General features: G+C 47.5%; 1 protein-coding gene across 2 annotated transcripts in view; it reads left to right on the top strand.

The window, feature by feature from the left end:
- The first annotated feature begins 534 nt into the window (after positions 1 to 534).
- The window catches only part of TMEM51 (transmembrane protein 51), a 55,134-nt gene continuing 36,004 nt past the window's right edge, over positions 535 to 19,664 (top strand). The window contains exon 1 of one of the 2 annotated variants that reach the window (XM_032393229.1): positions 535 to 789. The gene's annotated coding sequence lies outside the window, so the exon portion shown is untranslated. The remainder of the gene's footprint in view (positions 790 to 19,664) is intronic. The other variant, XM_032393222.1, reaches the window with a different exon arrangement.

Below are 19,664 nucleotides of genomic sequence, written 5' to 3'. Positions count from 1 at the left end.
ACCCATCAGTCACCTCGCAAACCACCAACCCTGGGCGGTGGCCTCCCCAGGAAGTGGGGGGGAGAGGCCGGCGCATCGGGCGGCCAGGTGAGCGCCGGGCCAGGTAAAGGCGCGGCAGGTGGGTCCGCAGTGCTGTACCTACCTACTCGCGCCTGAGTGGGGATTGGGGTGGGGGGGGGGTCTCCCAGCTCTACTTAACATTTAAATAACCTGGACTCCGGTCCCGAGTCACCGTCCCTCATTCCACCCCCACATCCACCTCCGCGGCCCGGGGGTAGGGATGTCTGGGCTCTGTTCCCTTCCCCCATCCCTGTTTAGCCAACTCGGAGGGGCGGGGCCGGGGGAGGACTTGGCCCAGCGTCCCCCCACCCGCTGGCACCCCCCCCCCCGCAATCCGACGCGAGAGAGTGGGTGCTTTCCCTCCGCAGCTCGGGTCCGCGCCCCAGTCCTGAGGGTGGCGCGGAGGGCCGGGAGGGAGGGTCGGCTGGTGGGCGGCGCCTCTCGGGGCTGGAGGCCGCTCCCGGCCGGCGCCGCCCTCTGTCTCTCGCCGTCCCTCCCTCCTGCACGCCGGCGCTCCGAGGCCGAGCTTCCTGCGTCCCCATCCCGGTCCCGGAGCGAGCTGTGCGCCCTCTCCGCCACCGCCTCCCTCGACCGAGACCCCCCCACCCCGCCGAACTCCGGCCCCGGGATCATAGCGCTCCGAAGGAGGCAGCCCGCGGGGGACCGGGTCGTGGAGCCCCAGCTCCCCGGCCGCCCGACCGTGACCGTGCTGGACCCGCAGCCGCCCGGGTGAGTCTGCGCCGCCGCGCCTTCCGCCCCGCGGCGCCCCGCGGAGTGACTGTTGGCGGGGCCGGGGAGGGAGTCGAGGGCTGGCGGGGTCTGTTTGTCCGTCCGTCCGGGAGTTTCCTGTCCCGGGTCTGCGGCCGGGAGGACTCCGAACCCGCACTCACTGGAGCCGCGCCCCGCCAGTGCGGGACACCCCGCCTCCACGGCATCGCGCTGACCTCGGCCCGGGGAAGGCAACCAGCCTCCGGGGCCCCCTGTTGGCGAGGACAGGCGCCATCCGCCAGGCGGGTTTCGAACTCTCGGCCTCGACCTAGAGGCACCTTCCACCCATGCTTAGAGCAGAACTTCCCAGTAAGTCCCCGGAAACCACCCTGGCGCTGCCCAATTGATCCCCCTTCCCCCATCCCTAACTCTTTTCTGGAAACCGAGGCTTTTTGGGAATTTAGATTCGTGTGTGTGTTTTACGTACCAGAGGCAAAAAAGGGTGAGAAATCGGGCGTGAGCGAAGTGGGGTGAAACTCAGTTTCTTCACTGTGAAATGGGTATGATAACCTCCTGGGATGAGGTGGGGCACTCGTGCCTAGCACAGAGCAAGTACTTAAAATCCAAATCAGATCTCTTGTCTGCTTCCCGATGGGAGGCGTGTGGCCTGGGACTGCCAAGTCTAATTGAAAGGGATGGTCACTTATAGCAAGTAAGCTTTCCTAACCAAGGGGTGGGGGAAACAGGAAACCTGGATGTCCTTACGGTTCCCCAGCCCTGCCTGGGCCCTCCCTGGCCGGTAGCAGCCATGGGGCACCTGTGCACTCTCGGATGAGCTTGTGTGGCCGGGGCCAGATCTCTCCTAGCAGTGCGGGTGGTCCAGGCGCCGGGGTTCCCGGCGCGGCTGGAGCGGCGCGGGCGGGGCCTAGGTGGGCGGGGCCGGAGCGGCGGGGGCGGAGTCGGAGCCAGGCCAGGAGAGCTGCCGGAGAGGGGTTACCCTCTAGAGCTGGCTTTTGGCTTTCGTTCGACGTGGTGCTCTTGGAGTATGGCTTCTCTAGTGGAGGGTCGGCTCTGGGACCTGTGAGCGGCTTTCACACTTTGGAGACTCGTCACACAAGGATCTTGACCGAAGTTGATAGGAACGAATGGAATTGGGAAGGAGCCCCTTTCCCTCCAAATGCTTCCCTCCGCAGCTTGCCCCAGGTACTGCCCAGACTGGGACAAAAGGCAGAAGAGAGGAAGGGGAGGAGGCTGGTGGCGCATCTGTTCCTCACAGTGTTCTGTCCAGTGGTTGGATGATTAGGGCCTCCTGGGCATCAAGCAGGGCCAGGCCTGCCCCAGAGATGCAGAGCCTAGGGACCTCAAGAGCTCCCAGCCTAGTGAGTAGTAAATGACGAGTCGCTCAGAGGTGATATTACAGTCAGGCCCCAGCACTGCCTGGCTGTGTGACCCGCCTCACTGGCCCTCGGGTTTCCTCATCTGTACGATGGGAGTGATAACCTCCTAGGTGGGACCTTCATGCCTAGCAGGAAGTTCCGTTACAGGGCTTAAGGAAGAACAGGAGAGAGAAAATAACTCAGGCTGAGGTGTGCCGGGACGCCCTGCTAAGAAAAGGATGTTGGACTATGCAACAGTGTATTGGAGTCCCTTGCGGAGGGGGAGGAAGGGTGTCTGGGCAGATGGAACAGCACAAGCAAAGGCACTGAGGTACAAAGGTACACGGGGTGTGGTGGGCCTGGGGGAGTGTGCTCAGGCAATGGCAGATGGGTTTGTGGGAAGGTGGGGAAAGTAAAGGGAATTGGAGGGTCTGGAATGGGGGCCAATCATTGCACGTGGGATTTTATCATGTGGACGACTGGGAACCATTCAACAGATGTTGACTGAGTGCCTTCCGTGGGCCAGGCACTGTTCTAGGTGCTCAGGATGGATCACTGAACAAGGAAGGCAAAGACAGAAACAAATCGCATTCAAGTTCTTTAAGCAGGGGAGTCATCTGATCCTGTTTGATCTATGTGAGGAAGATAATTCTGTGTGGAAGTCGGATAATTCTGTGTGGAAGTCGGAGGACTGCTGGGAGAGAGGAGGCTGGTCTGCGGGCTGGGGGCAGTGGGGATGAAACGGGGGGCTGGAGTGGAGCCCCGCCCAGGAGGCAGAGATTAACATGTGGTCTTCACACGTGACCACTGCTCAAGGGTGAGGTTTGTGGATTTGGTGTGAGGCCCAAACTGCCAGCCTGTCTTCCACCGGAGAGCGCGGGCGAGTGCCTGGGACCTTGGCAGGGCCCAAGCCCCTCCAGCTGTGGCCTTCCTGCTCCCAGACTCCAGAAGGCACAAAACCTAGGAGTTTCTATGTGAGGAATGGCAAAGCTGCAGGCAGAGCCAGGAGCCCATCTCCTGGGCAACCTGCCTCTTTTAGGGCTCATGTTTTCCTGGGTCACGGTTCTGTAAATGTTCTCTCCCTCCATGCGGCTGGCAGTAAACCTCTCAGGACCCTCAGGCTAGAAGAGGGGCTTTGGCTCTGGGCTTCTCTTCTCCCCATTCCAAATTAAGGTGGAATTCAAGGGACTGAGCAGAGTTTTCTCCCTAAGTGCTGAGAAAGTTCCAGAAGCTCAGATGTCTTCTGTTGGGGATGTGGTGAGGGGTCTGCTTCTGGCTCTTGGCTTTTGCTTTCACTTTGTTCTGAAGCTTGGACGGGTCATTCTTGCAATTGATAGCTCTAAGAGTGTCCTCTGTGATGGAAGTCTCCCTTTGCTTGGAAGGGGACCACACTCTGTCTTTCACCAGGAAGACCCCAGAATGTCTTGGGTGGAGGGGACCACTCTCATTTGACAAATAAAACTCAGAGAGGAGAAGCGCACATAGCAAGTCAGCAGCAGAACTGGGACTGCCACCCACCCCCTGACCACTGTTCATTCTCCCAGGAGACTGGCCACGTTCAGGTCAGAGACTTGTTTTAGACCCCAGTTTAGTACAGGTTCGGTGGTTTCTCAGGATCTCTATCTTGCTGGCCGCTTCATAGAGTCTTGTTCCTCCCCAGCCTGGACAGGTGGCCCAGCTTGGCCTGGCAACATTTTTGTTCTCCTCCCCTTGGATTGAGCCCCTGGTGCACTGGCTGCCCCTCCTGGGAGCTCTGGTCCCCCAAAGAAACAGGTTTTCCCTGCTTCAGGCCAGACTGTCCCAATACCCTGGCCAGAGGCAGCCCTGTGAGACTCTTCCCTGAGCTCTCCCTGACTAGCTGTGGCCTCAGACTCTTGACTCCTCCCTCCCCTTGGCCCCAACCCTTATCTCCTGAGGCTGGTTGGCCCTGCCTTCTATCCAGTGTTGTTTACTTGCGCTAAGCTGCCAACAGTCTCTTATTCTCTCTTGCCCTAGATTTATCAGACCTAGCAGCCCTTAAACCTGAATGCTGGTCCCTTTAGCTCTTAGAATTTTGGAGCCAGAGGGGACCTTAGCCGTCAGAACGTCGAATCTGCTTATTTTACAAATGGGGAAACTGAGGCCCAGGGAAGGGAAGGCACTCGCCTGAGTTCAGAGCTAGGACTAGACCCCATTTCCTGATTTCAGGGATGGTTCTTGAAAATAAACCAACACAATAAAACCAGAGGAGCCCACCCCCCCGCCCCGAAGCCTCTTTCTCTCTACGCTCCACACAGGCAGGTGCTTTGGAGACGTCCACGGTGACCTATCCAGGAGCAGTACATGCTGAGGGACCCAGAAGACGAGGGGTGCACATCAAGGAGTATGTATCTTGACATTTTCAGGTCCTATCTGTTCAAACTGATATTAACGCCAGGGAGTAAGCTAGTGATTAACCGACCTTACTTGCTGCTCTTTATAATGTACCTCTGAATGGATCGGCATTTAAAGTTGTTTTCTCCCCCAGATCACCAAGGAAGTACATGCTCACTGTAGAAAACCTGGATGGGTTTGCTTGCTTGCTCTGCTATTTAATATCCTGGTTCATTGTCATAACATGTATTTTCCCCGTGTGACAGCACGCCGGTTCTAACCTGTCAATCTCACGCACTTCTACCCTCTGATGGCTGGAAGGTTCTCAGGAAGCCAGCTTTTTGTGGTATGTCAGAATACTCCAGCCACCAAAAATCCTAGCACACTATGCAAATTATTCACCGTGTGGGACTTCAGGGGGCCATGTCTCGCACCGCCATGGTGTTTGGGAAAGGGCTATGTTTACAAAAATCTGAAGCAAAGATCCGATTCTCAGTGAGCGTCTTAGAAATGGAGAAGGTTAGCCATCTCGGTGGGATGGGTGTGATCCAAAGATTATAGGAGGGAAAGAGAAGTCTTCGTTTCCTCTGATTTTTTTTTTTTCTGTGTTGGTTTTTAACCCAGCCAAGTGCTCCCACCACCCTCTTACCACCCCTTGCCCTGAATCTCCCCAGGATTAGGCACTGGGGAGGCAAGTGTGGGTCCCTAGGAAAATCAGGACTGTATTCGGCTTGCTTGTCTCCGAGCCCTGCATCTTGCACAGCAAGATGACAGTTTCGATGGCAAGCCAGAATTTGTTGCTTACTCAGGTGATCCAGGTTGGTAACTTCACCTTTGGGACAGGGTCACCTGGTGTCACCTCTCAGACTCTAAGATCACAGCTTCATTAATGCCATGTAAATTGTCGGTGCTGGAAGTGATCTCGGAGGGTCCCTTAGGCCAATGCCTGTAGACTGTGGGCAGCAACTTCGTGGGTTTTAAAATCAGTTAAGTAGTTTTCCACTGGCTTTTAAAAAGTGAAATAGAAGAGAGCGGACTAGAAAACAAAATGCATCTCCTGTCGTGAGAAGCATTCTTTAGTAAAACTTTCATCTCAATTATCTGTATATGGGTATTCACTGAGTCACCAGATAAATATATTTCCATCTGCATGGTAAGAACCTTGGGCAGCCCTTGCTCCGGTCCATTGGGTTTCTTTTTAAATTGAGGTACAGTTAACATACAATATTATATGAGTTTCAGGTAGACAACATAGTGATTTTGACATTTGTATCCACTGCAAAATGATGAACACAGTAAGTCTAGTTACCATCTATCACCTGACAAAGTTATTACAATGTTATTGACTATATTCCCCATGCTGTACATTACATCCCCATGACTTCTTTGTTTTATAACTGGAAGTTTGTACTTCTTCATCCCCTTCACCCATTTTGCCCCCACCAAGCCCTCTCCCCTCTAGCAACCACCAATCTGGTCTCTGTATTCATGAGTCTACGGTTTTTGTTTAGTTTGTTTTGTTTTTTAGATTCCACATATTTGTGAAATCATGTGGTATTTGTCTTTCTCTGTCTGATTTATTTCACTTTGCATAATATCCTCTAGGTCTATGCATGTCGCTGCAAATGGTAAGATTTCATTCTTTCTTATGGCTAGGTAGTATTTATTTATATATATAAATATTTATATCGCATCTTCTCTATTCACTCATCCATTGAGGTATACTTAGGTTGTTTCCATGTCTTGGCTATTGTAAATAACACTGCAATGAACATAAAGGTGCATGTATGTTTTCAAATTAGTGTTTTTGTTTTCTTTCTATCAATACCCAGTAGTGAAATTGCTGGATCATAGGGTAGTTCTATTTTCAGTTTTTTGAGGAACTTCCACACTTTTTTCCACAGTGGCTGCACCAATTTACAATCCCACCAACCATGCACAAGTGTTCCCTTTCTTCTACATCCTTGCCAATGCATGTTATTTCTTATCTTTTTGATGGTAGCCATTCTGACAAGTGTGAGGTGCTATCTCATTGTGGTTCTGATTTGCATTTCATGATGATGAGTGATGTTGAGCGTCTTTTCATGTGTCTGTGGCCATCTGGATGTCTTCTTTGGAAAAATGTCTATTCAGATCATCTGCTTATTTTTTAATCAGATTCTTTGTGGGTTTCTTTTGTTATTGAGCTGTGTGAGTTCTTTATATATTTTGCATATTAACCCCTTATCAGATATATGATTTACAAATGTCTTCTCCCATTCTGTAGGTTTTCTTTTCATTTTGTTGATGGCTTATTTTGCTGTGCAGAAGCTTTTTAGTTTGACGTAGTCCCAATTGTTTACTTTTGCTTTTGTTTTCCTTGCCTTTGGAATCAGATCCAAAAAAACATCGCTGAGACCAATGTCAGGGAGCTTACTGCTTCTGTTTTCTCCTAGGAGTTTTGTGGATTCAAGTCCTACATTTAAGTCTTCAAACCATTGTGAGTTAATTTTTGTGTATGGTGTTAACGGTCCACTGCTTTTTATACTGTGATTCTGGGAAAGTTGGAATTCTTTGGACAGGTCCCAGAGGCATTCAGGGGTTTGAGGGGACAGAGCTGAGTAGTGCGAGGCAGGGCCAGCTGGAAGGAAGCTCTGTTTACAAATGTTCCAGATGTCAGGGGTGTGAAAGATTCCTTTAAGAAAGTTCTGTGGCTTGGGGCACCTGGGTGGCTCAGTCGTTAAGCGTCTGCCTTCGGCTCAGGTCATGATCCCAGGGTCCTGGGATCGAGGCCCCCATCGGGCTCCCTGCTCCGCGGGAGGCCTGCTTCTCCCTCTCCCACTCCCCCTGCTTGTATTCCCTCTCTTGCTGTGTCTCTCTCTGTCAAATAAATAAATAAAATCTTCAAAAAAAAAAAAAAAAGTTCTGTGGCTTTAAAAACAATACTAAACAGCAGGCTGGAAACCAGTGCTTATCTATCCACCTCAATTCTTAGAAGAAGAAACAGAGGCCAGAAAACAGAGGGTCTGTACGGGGCAGGTGGGGTCTCCAGCCACACCCTCAAGGGTCTCTAAGTGTAGACCTCTGACACCTCTCCAAATGATATGCCAAAGTCAGTATCAGACGGAGCTGTTGGCCTGAAACACACGTTCACGATGCAGCCTGAGTCGCCCACAGGCTACACGTTCATGTAAACAAGGAATTCATGTTTATCATAAAGCCCATAACTGTCATGCTCATGGCCCAGTTTATATTGCCATGGTGCACAAAACATTAATTTGTTCAGTGTCAGCATCTAAAACTCATCACAGGATTGGTAAGTCCATTTTGGCATTTCCCCTTTTCTTAATGTCGCCAGAGCTTCACTAATGGAAGCATCCTAGAGGTGATGGGCCCAAGGTCACCCAGCAAATCGTGGCAGATCCAGGATGGGAACTCACCATGGTAGGTGAGTTCCTTTTTTTTTTTTTAAGATTGTGGCCTCATATGATGGACAGTTCTGGATGTCTCCAGAAGGTTCTGCTATTTCTTTGATTCAGGATATAGAACCAGGTGGCTCTAATTCTTGGTGAATTTTATGTCTTTGCCATTTTTTCCTCTCCACATCCGGTCTGGGAGAGAGAAAGAGAATTTACTTACCTTACCCTTGTTCTACATTTTCCCCACACCTACTGGCTGGGCGTCTACAGGGATACCTCATTTCATTGCGCTTTGTAGAGACTGTGTATATTACAAATTGAAGGTTTGTGTCAACCCTGTGTCCAGCAAGTCTCTTAGTGCTATTTTTCCAACAGTATTTGCTCACTTCCTGTCTCTGTGTCACATTTTGGTAATTCTCACAATATTTCAAACTTCTTCATTATTATTATATTTTGTGTGGTGATCTGTGATCAGCGATCACAACTTGCCAAAAGCTCAGATGATGGTTAGCATTTTTTAGCAATTACGTATTTCGCAATTAAGGCATGTACATTGTTTTTTTCAGCCGTAATGCTGTTGCACACTTAATAGACTATGACCTAGTGTGAACATAACTTCGAATGCACTGGGAAACCAAAAAAGTCATTTGACTCATTTTATTGCAATATTCACTTTATTCCAGTGCTCTGGAACTGAACCCACAATATCTCCAAGGTATGCCCATGCTGGTTAGCGTTATAGGCATGGTTTGTTGATATTTGGTAGAGGAAGATACGATTAAAAAACAAACACTCACACTTTGGGACCCTAAATATTACGTCTTCATTAACTGCAGTTTGGATGGTAGCAATTACATAGTGGAGTTGTCCTTGGGTCATTGTGTTCAACCAGTGACAGGTGCAGATTCTACTATGGTGGTGGGAGGCGTTATCTTTGGCTCACCACAAGCTGTGGCTTTTAAGAAATGTACTGGGATGTTCTGTGTGCCCGTGGAGAACTAGAGGGCTGGCTGGATGGATGTAAAGACACCATTGCAGTTCAGTTGACAGGGATGACGAAGCCCAGGAGCGGGAAGAAGAAATTTCTTTCAGACCTAGAGTGTCAAGGGCAGGCTTTCAGAAAACTGAATCTATGCTGAAATCTGAAGGGGGGCAGAAGGTTGGCAGCAGAAGAGGTTAATTGACATGGGCTGATACTAGATGTGAAGGGTGGGATGGGAAAAACCTTTTATACAATTTCTTCTTAAAAGTCATTTTGGAAGTGAGACTCATTCATTCAACCGATATTTATTGAGTTTTCTTTCTACAGGCCAGGTGTTCTGGGTTTTGGGGGGACATGGTCCATAAGAGAGACATGGTCCTTGCTCTCGTAGAGCTGACACCTTATTGGGGCAGAGCGAGGAATCAATAAATTAGGACACAAATAAGTGAAGTAACCAACAATCATATACTCACAGAACTAAAATCTTTACCACTCCCTCAACTGCCTGCTAAGGATCAAGGCTAAGCTAAAACCCTTAGCTTTCAAAGTTCTAAAGACTGGACTCTCCTAAATACTGGACTCTTTAGAGTACAGACTCAGTTTACCTTTCCAGACCCTTTGCTGCTGCCCCACCCCCTCCCCCCAACCAATGGATGAGTTGTAAGGAACCAGAACCACTTCCCACCTCCACCTCCCTCCTACACCCCCACCCATAGCCATGAACCGTGATGGTTTTTCTCTTTCTATTCCTTCTGCTTTTCTGCCTAGACCATTCTCTGTCCTAGACAAAACTCAAAAAAACAAACACACCCAAACTCTATTTATCTTGGAATAATTTTAGATTTATAGAAAAGTTGCAGAAATAATAGCTTTCCTATATCCTTCACTCAGCTTCCCCTGATGTTAGCATCTTACCTAACATGGCGATCGCAACAAAGCTGAGAAATTCACGTTATTACTCACAAAATGGCAGACTTTATTTGGATGTCACCAGGTTATTTTGTTGTTGTTTCTGCTCTGTGATCCATTCCAAGGCGCCACAGGGCATTCAGTTGTCCTGTCTTCCTTATCTCTCCCGGTCTATCCCAGTGTCTTAGCGTTTCTGTGAATTTTGTGACCTTGAAAGCTTTGAAGAGTACTAGTCAGTATTCTCTAGAACGCCCCTTACTTTGGGTTAATGTCGTCTCATGATTAGACTGGGATTTGGGGTTCGGGGAAAGAATGCAACAGAGGTGAAGTATCCTTATCATTGCATCACATCAGGATTTACACGATATATAGCAACACGACTCACCGATGATGCTGATCTTGATCATTTGGTTAAAAGTGGTGTCTGCAAGACTTCTCCACTGTAGAATTACTACAGCCCCTTTTTGGAGGGGGCTTTTATAGGGTGATAGTAAAAGGTAACATTATAAAAGAAATAACTGAAAGTGATTGATAGATTAGGCTCCTAAAATTAAAAAACTTCAATACAGCAAATGATAAACTAGGGCAACATTTGCAACACATGGCAGACAAGGGGCTGTTTTCCGAATACATACCGAGCTTTTCCAGTTAGTAAGGAAAAGTCAAATGCCCTCAAGCAATGGAATAAACAAAAAACAAAACAAAAACAAAAAGGAATTGGAGCTAAGAAGAGATGCTGTTGGTCAACAAGCATGTGGGGAGAAAAGAAAAAGAAACAACCAAGAAATGTAACAATGATATACCAATATTATCTAATTTATTGTCCCTATTCAAGAGTCCCCATAATATCAGGGTCCACATTGGGATCACCCATTGATTTTATTTTTCTTAAGTTTTTATTTAAATTTCAGGTAGTTAACCTAGAGTGTAATAGTAGTTTCAGGTGTACAATATAGTGGTTGAGCACTTCCATTCAACACCCAGTGCTCATTACAACAAGTGCCCTCCTTACTCCCCTGGGCCACCCATTGATTTTAGTCTCCTTTAATCCAAGATAGTCCCCAAACCTTCTTTGGTCTTCCACGGCATTGACATTTTTGAAGAGATGGAGCCAATGTCTTAATTGCTATGCTTCTCCGCTCATGACTGGATGAGTTCTAAACTTTTATGGCAAGACATTTTCATATGCGCTGTGGGATAGTTGTCTTGCATCCCATCAGAAAGCACAGCAGGTCAGAGCTCAAGAAAGAAGAAGGAGGAGGAGGAGGAGGGGGCAGAGAAGGAGAAGAAGAAGAAGAAATGCCCTTAGGCAATAAGCATGTGGAAAAAAACCCCAACATTCACCCCCCATCATATTAAAGAAAATGCCACTTAAAACAATACCATCTTTCACATATGAAATTTTTAATGTTTTGAACGTTTCAAACTTTTTTTTTCTTTTTTTAATTGTTATGTTAATCCCCATACATTACATCATTAGTTTTAGATATAGTGTTCCATGATTCATTGTTTGTGCATAACACCCAGTGCTCCATGCAGAACGTGCCCTCCTCAATATCCATCACCAGGCTAACCCATCCTCCCACCCTGAACGTTTCAAACTTTTAAGTTAAAAAAAGAAGGCTGATCTTTCACAAGCTCATGGTGGGGCCGAGGACAGTCTGAAATGCATGTCAAAGCTTTAAAAAAAACACAGCAGTTTCAATACCAAGAATTTATCTAGAGGAAACACAATTGTGTAAGGAGTTAGTTTCAATACTGTTATTTTTTTTTAATAGCAATAAAATTAGAAACCAACGATGTATCTGGAGTAGGGGATTGGTTAGTTATGTAAATTATGAGTCTTCCACGTACTGGAATATTCCTCAGCCACTAAAAGTTATGGTTTAGAGGAATACTGGTGCTGTGCAAAATTGTTATGGATCAACATTTTAAAAGTTAGGGCACCAAGCCACGTTGCAGTAAGATCTCATTTTTGTAAAAAAAAAGAAAAAGTATGTTTGTTTACAAAACACACAAGAAAGTCTGAACACCATCATAGGTATTATCAGTAGTTAGGGATGGTGGGGTAATCGGTGATTTTCATTTCCTTTCTGCTAATCTAGATTCATTAATGTTTGCTTAATTAAGAAGCATTGTTTTTATAATAAGAGAAAAATGTTGTTGTTGTTTTTTTAAAATCTCCTAGGGTTGTAGTGGATCCCCCAAGGATGACTGCTAGTTAAGGTGCTTGTGAGCTGTTGAGGGCTTGCGTTAGATCAGCCCCTAGTCCAGGTGGTTCTTTTATGATTTTAACTTTGAGCATCTGGTTCTCCCTTCCCAGACTTAAAAAGCTGAGAAGGGGAGCATGGTGAAAATACAGTAGCGCACTCGCCTGCACCTGTGAAAACCACCTGTTATAGGCTGTGTTTCTGTCTCCCCCAAATTCATATGTTGAAGCCCTACTCCCAATGTGATGGGATTAGAAGGCAGGGCCTTGGGCAGTAATTAGGTTTAGATGAGGTCCTGAGAGTGAGTCTATCCTGATGGGATTCGTTCCCTTAAGAGCAGAGGAGGAGAGAGAGATCACCCTGGAGGGGCCCAAGAGAGGCCCCAGGAGAACACAGCCAGAAGGCCACCATCTACAAGCCAGGAGGTGGGCCCTCCCTGGACACCAGATCTACCGGCACCCTGACCTTGGACTTCCAGCCTCTGGAACTGGGCGTAGTCAATGTCTGTTGATTAAGCTGCCCAGTCTGTGATGGTTGTTTCAGCAGCCTGAGCTAAGACACCACCCTCCCAGCACTCTGTCATTTATGTCATTATGTCACATACATCCTTCTAAATTTACAAACAGTAAAATTCACCCTTTCTCATGTGTAGTTCTATGGTTTTGATAAACGCATACCGTTGTGTAACCGCCACCACAATCAAGAGATAGAAAAGTTTCATTAGCCCCCCAAAATTCCCTCGTGCTGCCCCTTTGTTGCCAACCCCTTCCCTCCCCCTGGTCCTCAGCAACCACTGGTGTTGGCCGTCCTCAGAGTTTTCCCTTTGCCAGGTCGTCATACAAATAGAATCAGGCATTATGAAGCCTTTTGGAGTCTGGCTGCTTCTACTCAGCATCACGCTTTGAGATTCTTCCATATTGTATTGCTCCATTGCACGGGTAAATCCGTTTATCCCTTCACCTGTTGTAGAATATGTGGATTGTGTCTAATTTCTAGTTCCAGGGCGATCATGACTAAGGTCGCTATGAACAGTCATGTGCAGGTTGGAGTATGAACACACACGGTTTTCCTTTCTCTTGAGGAAACACCTAGGAGTGGATTTTTTTTTTTAATTTTGTTATGTTAATCACCATACATCACATCATTAGTTTTTGATGTAGTGTTCCATGATTCATTGTTTGCGTATAACACCCAGTGCTCCATGCAGAACGTGCCCTCCTTAATACCCATCACCGGGCTAACCCATCCTCCCACCCCCCGCCCCTCTAGAACCCTCAGTTTGTTTTTCAGAGTCCATCGTCTCTCATGGTTCATCTAGGAGTGGATCTTTATATGAAGTGGCCAAACTTGAATGTGTCATGCTGAGGATCCAGGGAGGGGAGGGTGGGTGGGAGGAGTATACTCTTGCTGAGCACCTACTGTGTGCCTCCCACAGCGCCAGGAGCTTCATGCGCATGGCCTCACGTGGTCCTCAGCACAGCCGAGGAAATAACAAGCTCCGGCTACCCCTTGACCCACAAAACAGGCAATGACATACATTTCAAACCAATTAACGCAGAGTTACTCTCTTTGAACTTGGAGAGGGTTTGCGGTGGCAGACTGTTGAGCCTCCACCGAATGTCTTCCCTCCACATTCCAACTTTGTTCTAGCATTTACTATCTTCACTAGATAGTAATGGCTCAAAGTCGGTTAGGTTGAGGGCTCTCTCCCTGAACTTCCATAAGAAGGTTCTTCCCAGTTCCGACTGCCAGCACCGCTCGGTGTATGGACCTAATGAAATATGAATCACCCCCTGCCTCAACTTGGAACTTTAATGACCGATGTTGAACACCCAGAAGAAACAGAGTCACACCACCTCCGCCCCCTTGACGTTTTGCCTTTCCCCATCCCATGTGGGTCCTACTCCGCCAGCAAGTCAGTTGACCTTTTCCGCATTGGTGATCTGCCCCTTCCCCATGTCACAGCAAAGACGGTCACAATGGGTTGTGTCTAGTTCTTAACTTAAATAACTTTTTCTCAACTCTTTTTGTTTCATTAGAAAAAAAATGTTACCCGTGGTGAACCTTTTTAAAAATCACACACTGTATAAAGGGATATCCAATGAAAAAATACAAATCTCCCTTTCATCTCAGACCCCCAGTCTCGTTCCTCAGAGATAGCCACGGCTCACCGTTTCTTGTTTAGGCTTCCAGAAATGTTCTGTGTGGATAAGGTGCTTTTAAATGCTGCTTTTCGATGTTCAAGTGTTATAGTTGTCCGATCATTCCGAAATTGTTGGGTACTTTTAAACTCGTAATCACTCATATCGGGGTCCTCGGATTGCCTTTGAGGACCCACAAACCACCTGAAATTTTATGGCAAACTTCCATCTCTGCGTTTTTCGGTGGAGGGTCAGTAGCTTTCATCAGGGGTCTGTGCACACACACACACCCCACATGCACACCCCCCCCACACACACACAGAGGAAGAAACATGGCTTACACAAAAAGGCATGGCGGGCGGGTATGAGAGAAGCAACCTTTTACTGACAAAAAGTAGTTACATGTGTAATCAGCTGGGGGTGCAAGTTCTGAATTTATGGATCACTGGTCCCTAGTTCTGTGGTCGGAAGCCAATGGAGCCATTGAACAGTTTTGTCCTGGGCTAAGGGGAACCATGCCTGGCTGAGCCAACAGCCATGAAGTTCACCGAGCTCTTCAGCCCTGGGTATTTCTACTGAGTCATTGCCTGTGGGGAAGTGTGTTGGCAGCTTTAGAACACAGGCATGCTCTTGCCCGGGATGGAGTTACCCATTCACTGGGAACTTCTCACAGAGATGAGGAGACAAACTTGCTTCTGACAAGAGGATTTCCGGCTGAAAAACATTCAAAAAGATTTTAGGGAAATTCCTGAGAGCCAGAGCCATATCTGGTTGGTGTTGAAAGTCATGAACGTGTGGGGAAATGTCCTTCATGGGGTCAATATTCTTGATGGGGTGGAGGGTACGGAACAACCAGGCTCCCCATATCCTTGTTTTGGGATGGCCCTGGAGGAGGAGACCGATCCTGGCTGGATGGATGGAGAGAGGGTCTGACCTTACAAGGTAGTTCCCGTGTTAGTTTAAATGCACCCATCGCATTTTGCGTATATTAACTCATAACTCATCGATCCTCATAACAGTTCAATGACATGGGGAAACTGAGGCAGGAGTATGCTAGCTACTGTGCAAACAGCCCCACATCTCAAGGGCCCAAGACAATTAGGTCACAGTGTCACCTGCTGGGTGGGGAAGGTGTGGAGTCTTTGCTCCACAAGGTCCTTCAGGGACCCAGGCTTCTTCTGTCTTCAGCACTTGGTTTCCAAGGGCTTGGTGAGCTAATAACACCAACCACTAGTTGTAGAGACGGGTTTTAAGCCCCGGTAGTCTGGTTCCAGAGTCTGTATTCTTAACCACTACATCATAGTAAGAAATGATAGCCCTGGCTTTTAGCTAGATTTACCTGGTGTGTCACCTCAGAACTGGAGGGAGGGAGAATACGAGGCGTTCTGGAGAACATTGGTGCCTCATTGCCAAGATCTCAAGCTCTTCTTCCTAAGGACTGAGCTGGGTAAATCTCATGGACATTTTTACCTCATCTTCTGCACATAAACATGAAAGCCTTTTTCCCCAAAAGTTTGCACCTGAAATACATGTGCATCAGCTTCGTTGCTGCCTGGCACGCGGGTCTTTCCGCCACAGACATCATCCGTGCTGAGCTGACTGCCCCGTATTGCTGCTTGTTGTAGGGAGGAGGTTTTGCTAAATTTCAGCACCCTGATTAAAACGTTTTCCCCCAGTTGAAGTGTCTTCTTGTGGAAACAACCCAAATGTCCAACATAAAAGCCCGGACAATAGACTGTGGTACTTCCACACAAGGGAATGCCACACGGCTGTTAAACATGGCGGTGATGGAGACCTTGAGAGACCTCAAAAGACAATTCTAATCTCCCATCCAAGTACTAACCAGGCCCGACCCTGCTTAGCTCCCGAGATCAGACGAGATCGGACGCGTTCAGGGTGGTATGGCCATAGACGAGACAATTCTAATCTCTTAATGTGAAAAAGCAGATTATGAAAGCAGTCCGCTTTTTTCATTTTAAAAAGGATACAAAGAATTTAAGATTTTGAATATTTACCATTTCTAAAGTTCCTATAGAGAACCATGTATGACTTTGTATTAAAGTTACAGATTTCAAAATTTAAGTGCTGGCCCTAAGGACTGGACTGACTTGGGTAATTGCTGAATGTCTCCTAATGGGGAAGAGAGTTGCAGGATTTAGTGAGGATTAAATGAGCTATGTGTAGAAAGTACACACGGTAGATACTCGGTACATTTTTAGATGCTGTTATTGTCATAACTGCTTTTTAAAAACCTTCCCATTCTGACAAGCCCACTCCAAATCCAAACGAACCATTTCCAGTAGTGGGAGGTGTGGGCTTTATTGCAACAGGCCTGGGGTTGTGGACCTGTGAGGAGGCCTGTGTGCACCCCTGCCGTCCCTCTGGCCTCTGCTGCAGGGCAGGGTAGAGCTGAGTGTCTGAGCTGCTGCTTTTAAGTGTTGCCCAAGGGGGCACCTGGGTGGCTCAGTTCGTTAAGCAACTGCCTTCAGTTCAGGTCATGATCCCAGTGTCCTGGGATCGAGTCCCGCATCGGGCTCCTTGCTCAGTGGGGAACCAGCTTCTCCTTCTGCATGCCGCTCCCCCTGCTTGTGCTCGCTCTCTCTCTCTCTCTCTGACAAATAAATAAAATCTTTCAGAGAAAAAAAATGTGTCGACCAAGGGGCGCTCTGGCTGATGTCCGGTTTCTGTCCGCTGCACAGAGAAATAACTCAGGTTCTGAGTCAGACTACCTGGATTCCACATCGATTAAATAGAATTTAATGCCACCACCGTAGGGTGGGGGCGAGGATGAAGTGGTCCTAAGCTTGCGGAGCCTTAGCACAATGTCTCAGGAATTGCCAGTGCTCACAGACAGGTTAGGCCTCAGAAATCCATATGACATAATTACATTAATAATACAACATATTTTACACTGTTATAGTTCCAGAATCTTTTCATCATCCTAGACAGAAATGGAGGAAGGCTTTTTAAATGCCTATAGGAGTGGTTCTTAAATTTCGGCACGTGTTAGAAGCTGCCCCAGAATTTCTCATCCGGTAGGTTTGGAGGGTTGGGGCCCGAGAACTTGCCTTTCTGACCGGCTCCCAGTGGTGCTGATGCTGTTGGTCCGGGACCACACTTGGAAAACCACTGCCTAAGATTGCAAGGTCTGCAGGAAAGGGTGGATGATGACCTCATTCAGGCTGAACCCGGGGAGCTGGGGACTGCAACCAATGGAATTTATGATAAGAATTAGATCTTACCCAGTTATGGGGTGGGGGAGCAGAAGTGAAGATGAAACAGGAACTGAGGGACCAGGGTGTCCAGCCACCAAGGTGAGACCACAGGGAGGCTAGTGGAGAAGCCCGTGGGCAGCTATGGCCTGGTGGGTGCCCAGCCAGGTGTCCGGCGGCAGGCCAAGGGACTCTGTGGGTCAGCAAGATCAGCAGTCAGAGAGAAGAGCTGGACACAGATCAGGCAGCAGGACAGGCTCAAACCTGCTGGGCCGCACAGGGCCTGTCCATCACTGCATCTACCTCAAGAGCCTAATGGCTGGCTACTTCTTCACTTCCAGCTTCCAGATTTCCCACAGACTCCTCTTTGGGCCAATTCTAACCTAGAGCCAATAGAAAGGAGGATTCTGGGGAAAGCAATTCCAGCTTCACCAAATTGACACAGCATAAGCTACCCTAACAGATCAGTCAATCCCTGCCATGGAGCTGCCTCCCTGAGCCCACGGGTGCTTTGGGGGGCCTGGCTGGGGGTTCCCCAGCTCTCCCAGCAGGACCTTCTGTCTGGCACAGTGATCCCCAGCGATCCTTTGCTCAGAGCATCAATCAGCTGGATTCGAACCCGTTAGGCAACTTACAAAAAACAGAGATTCCCAGGCCCTAGCCCAGGCCTCCGACAGCAGGACCCAGGAATGTAGATTTTTCACTTGCTCTGAAGCTGATTCAGACATCCAGCCAAGTTTGGGCCTCCTGACATGTGGAGCAGAAAGGAGACTCTGGGGCCAGGCAGACATGAGTTTGAATTCTGGTTCTATAAGTATTAGCTTTGTGATCTTGGGCAAGCAGCTAACCCTTTCTGATGTGAGACTGTTGACTCATCTGTAAAATGGGCATAATGCCTGCCTTCCTCGTGGAGGGTCGTGGGGACTGAATGACAGAATGTATCACAAACTTCTGGCACGTGAATATTATGGTGCTTAATACAATTAATAACTGTGCATATACACGTCCAGGGGTGTGTCAGATGGGCCCAGAGTCTTCTCTTTCTTCTTAGGAATCTGGGCCTTCACCTAGCCATATTCTTACACAGATTGTTTTCCTGACATCATGAAAACCAGACTTGCTTTTCCTGTGTCTCCATTCATACTCCAGGCATTGTTTCATATAAAGATCAGTTGCTTCAATCTTGAAAAAGAACAAAACTGGAGGTTTCACACTCCCAAATATCAAGATATGCTATGGCACAGAGAGCCCAGAAATACACCCACACTTTTACGTTCAATCTATGACAAAGGCAGCAAGAATGTACAGTGGGGAAAAAGACGGTCCCTCCAACGAATGATGTTGGGAAAACTGGACAGCTACGTGCAAAAGAATGAAACTGGACCACGTTCTCACATCATATACAAAAATAAACTCAAAATAGATGAAGGACTGAAATGTGAGACCTGAAACCATACACATCCTAGAAGAGAGTTCAGGCAGAAATGTCTCTGAAATCAGCAGGAGCAATATTTTTCTAGATATGTCCCTTGAGGCAAGAGAAATAAAAGCAAAAATAAACTATTGGGGCTACACCAAAATAAAAAGCTGCACAGCAAAGAAAACCATCAACAAAGCAAAAAGACAACCTACAGGATGAGAGAAGATATTTGCCAGTGACATATCCGATAAAGGGTTAATATCTAAAATATATAAAGAACTGATACAACTCAACACCAAAAAAACAAATAATCCAATTAAAAAATGGGCAGAAGACACGAACAGATGTGTTTCTCCAAAGAAGACCTCCAGATGGCCAACAGACACATGAAAAAAATGCTCCATGTCACTCATCATCAGGGAAATGCCAATCAAAACCACAATGAGCGATCACCTCACACTTCTCAGAATGGCTGTAATCAAAAAACACAAGAAACCACAGATTGCTGGTGAGGATGTGGAGAAAAGGAACCCTCTTGCACTGTTGGTAGGAATGCAAACTGGTGCAACCACTGTGGAGAACAGTATGGAGTTCCTCAAAAAAATAAAGATAGAATTACCATATGATCCAGTAATTCCACTCCTGGGTATTTACCCAAAGAAAATGAAAACACTAATTCAAAAAGAAAGAGCCCACGTGTCCATCGATAGGTGGATAGATACAAAAGATGTGACATATGTGTACACACACACACACACACACACACACACAATGGAATATTACTCAGCCATAAAAAAGAACGACATCTTGCTATTTGCAACAACATGGATGGAGCTAGAGAGTGGAGTGAAATTAAGTCAGTCAGAGAAAGCCAAATACCATATGATTTCACTCAA

Source organism: Phoca vitulina, unplaced genomic scaffold (genome assembly GCF_004348235.1).
Source record: "Phoca vitulina isolate PV1807 unplaced genomic scaffold, GSC_HSeal_1.0 scaffold2, whole genome shotgun sequence".
Taxonomy (NCBI): Eukaryota; Metazoa; Chordata; class Mammalia; order Carnivora; family Phocidae; genus Phoca; species Phoca vitulina.
Note: the sequence above shows the minus strand (reverse complement) of the source record. Positions and strands in the feature narration are given on the sequence as shown.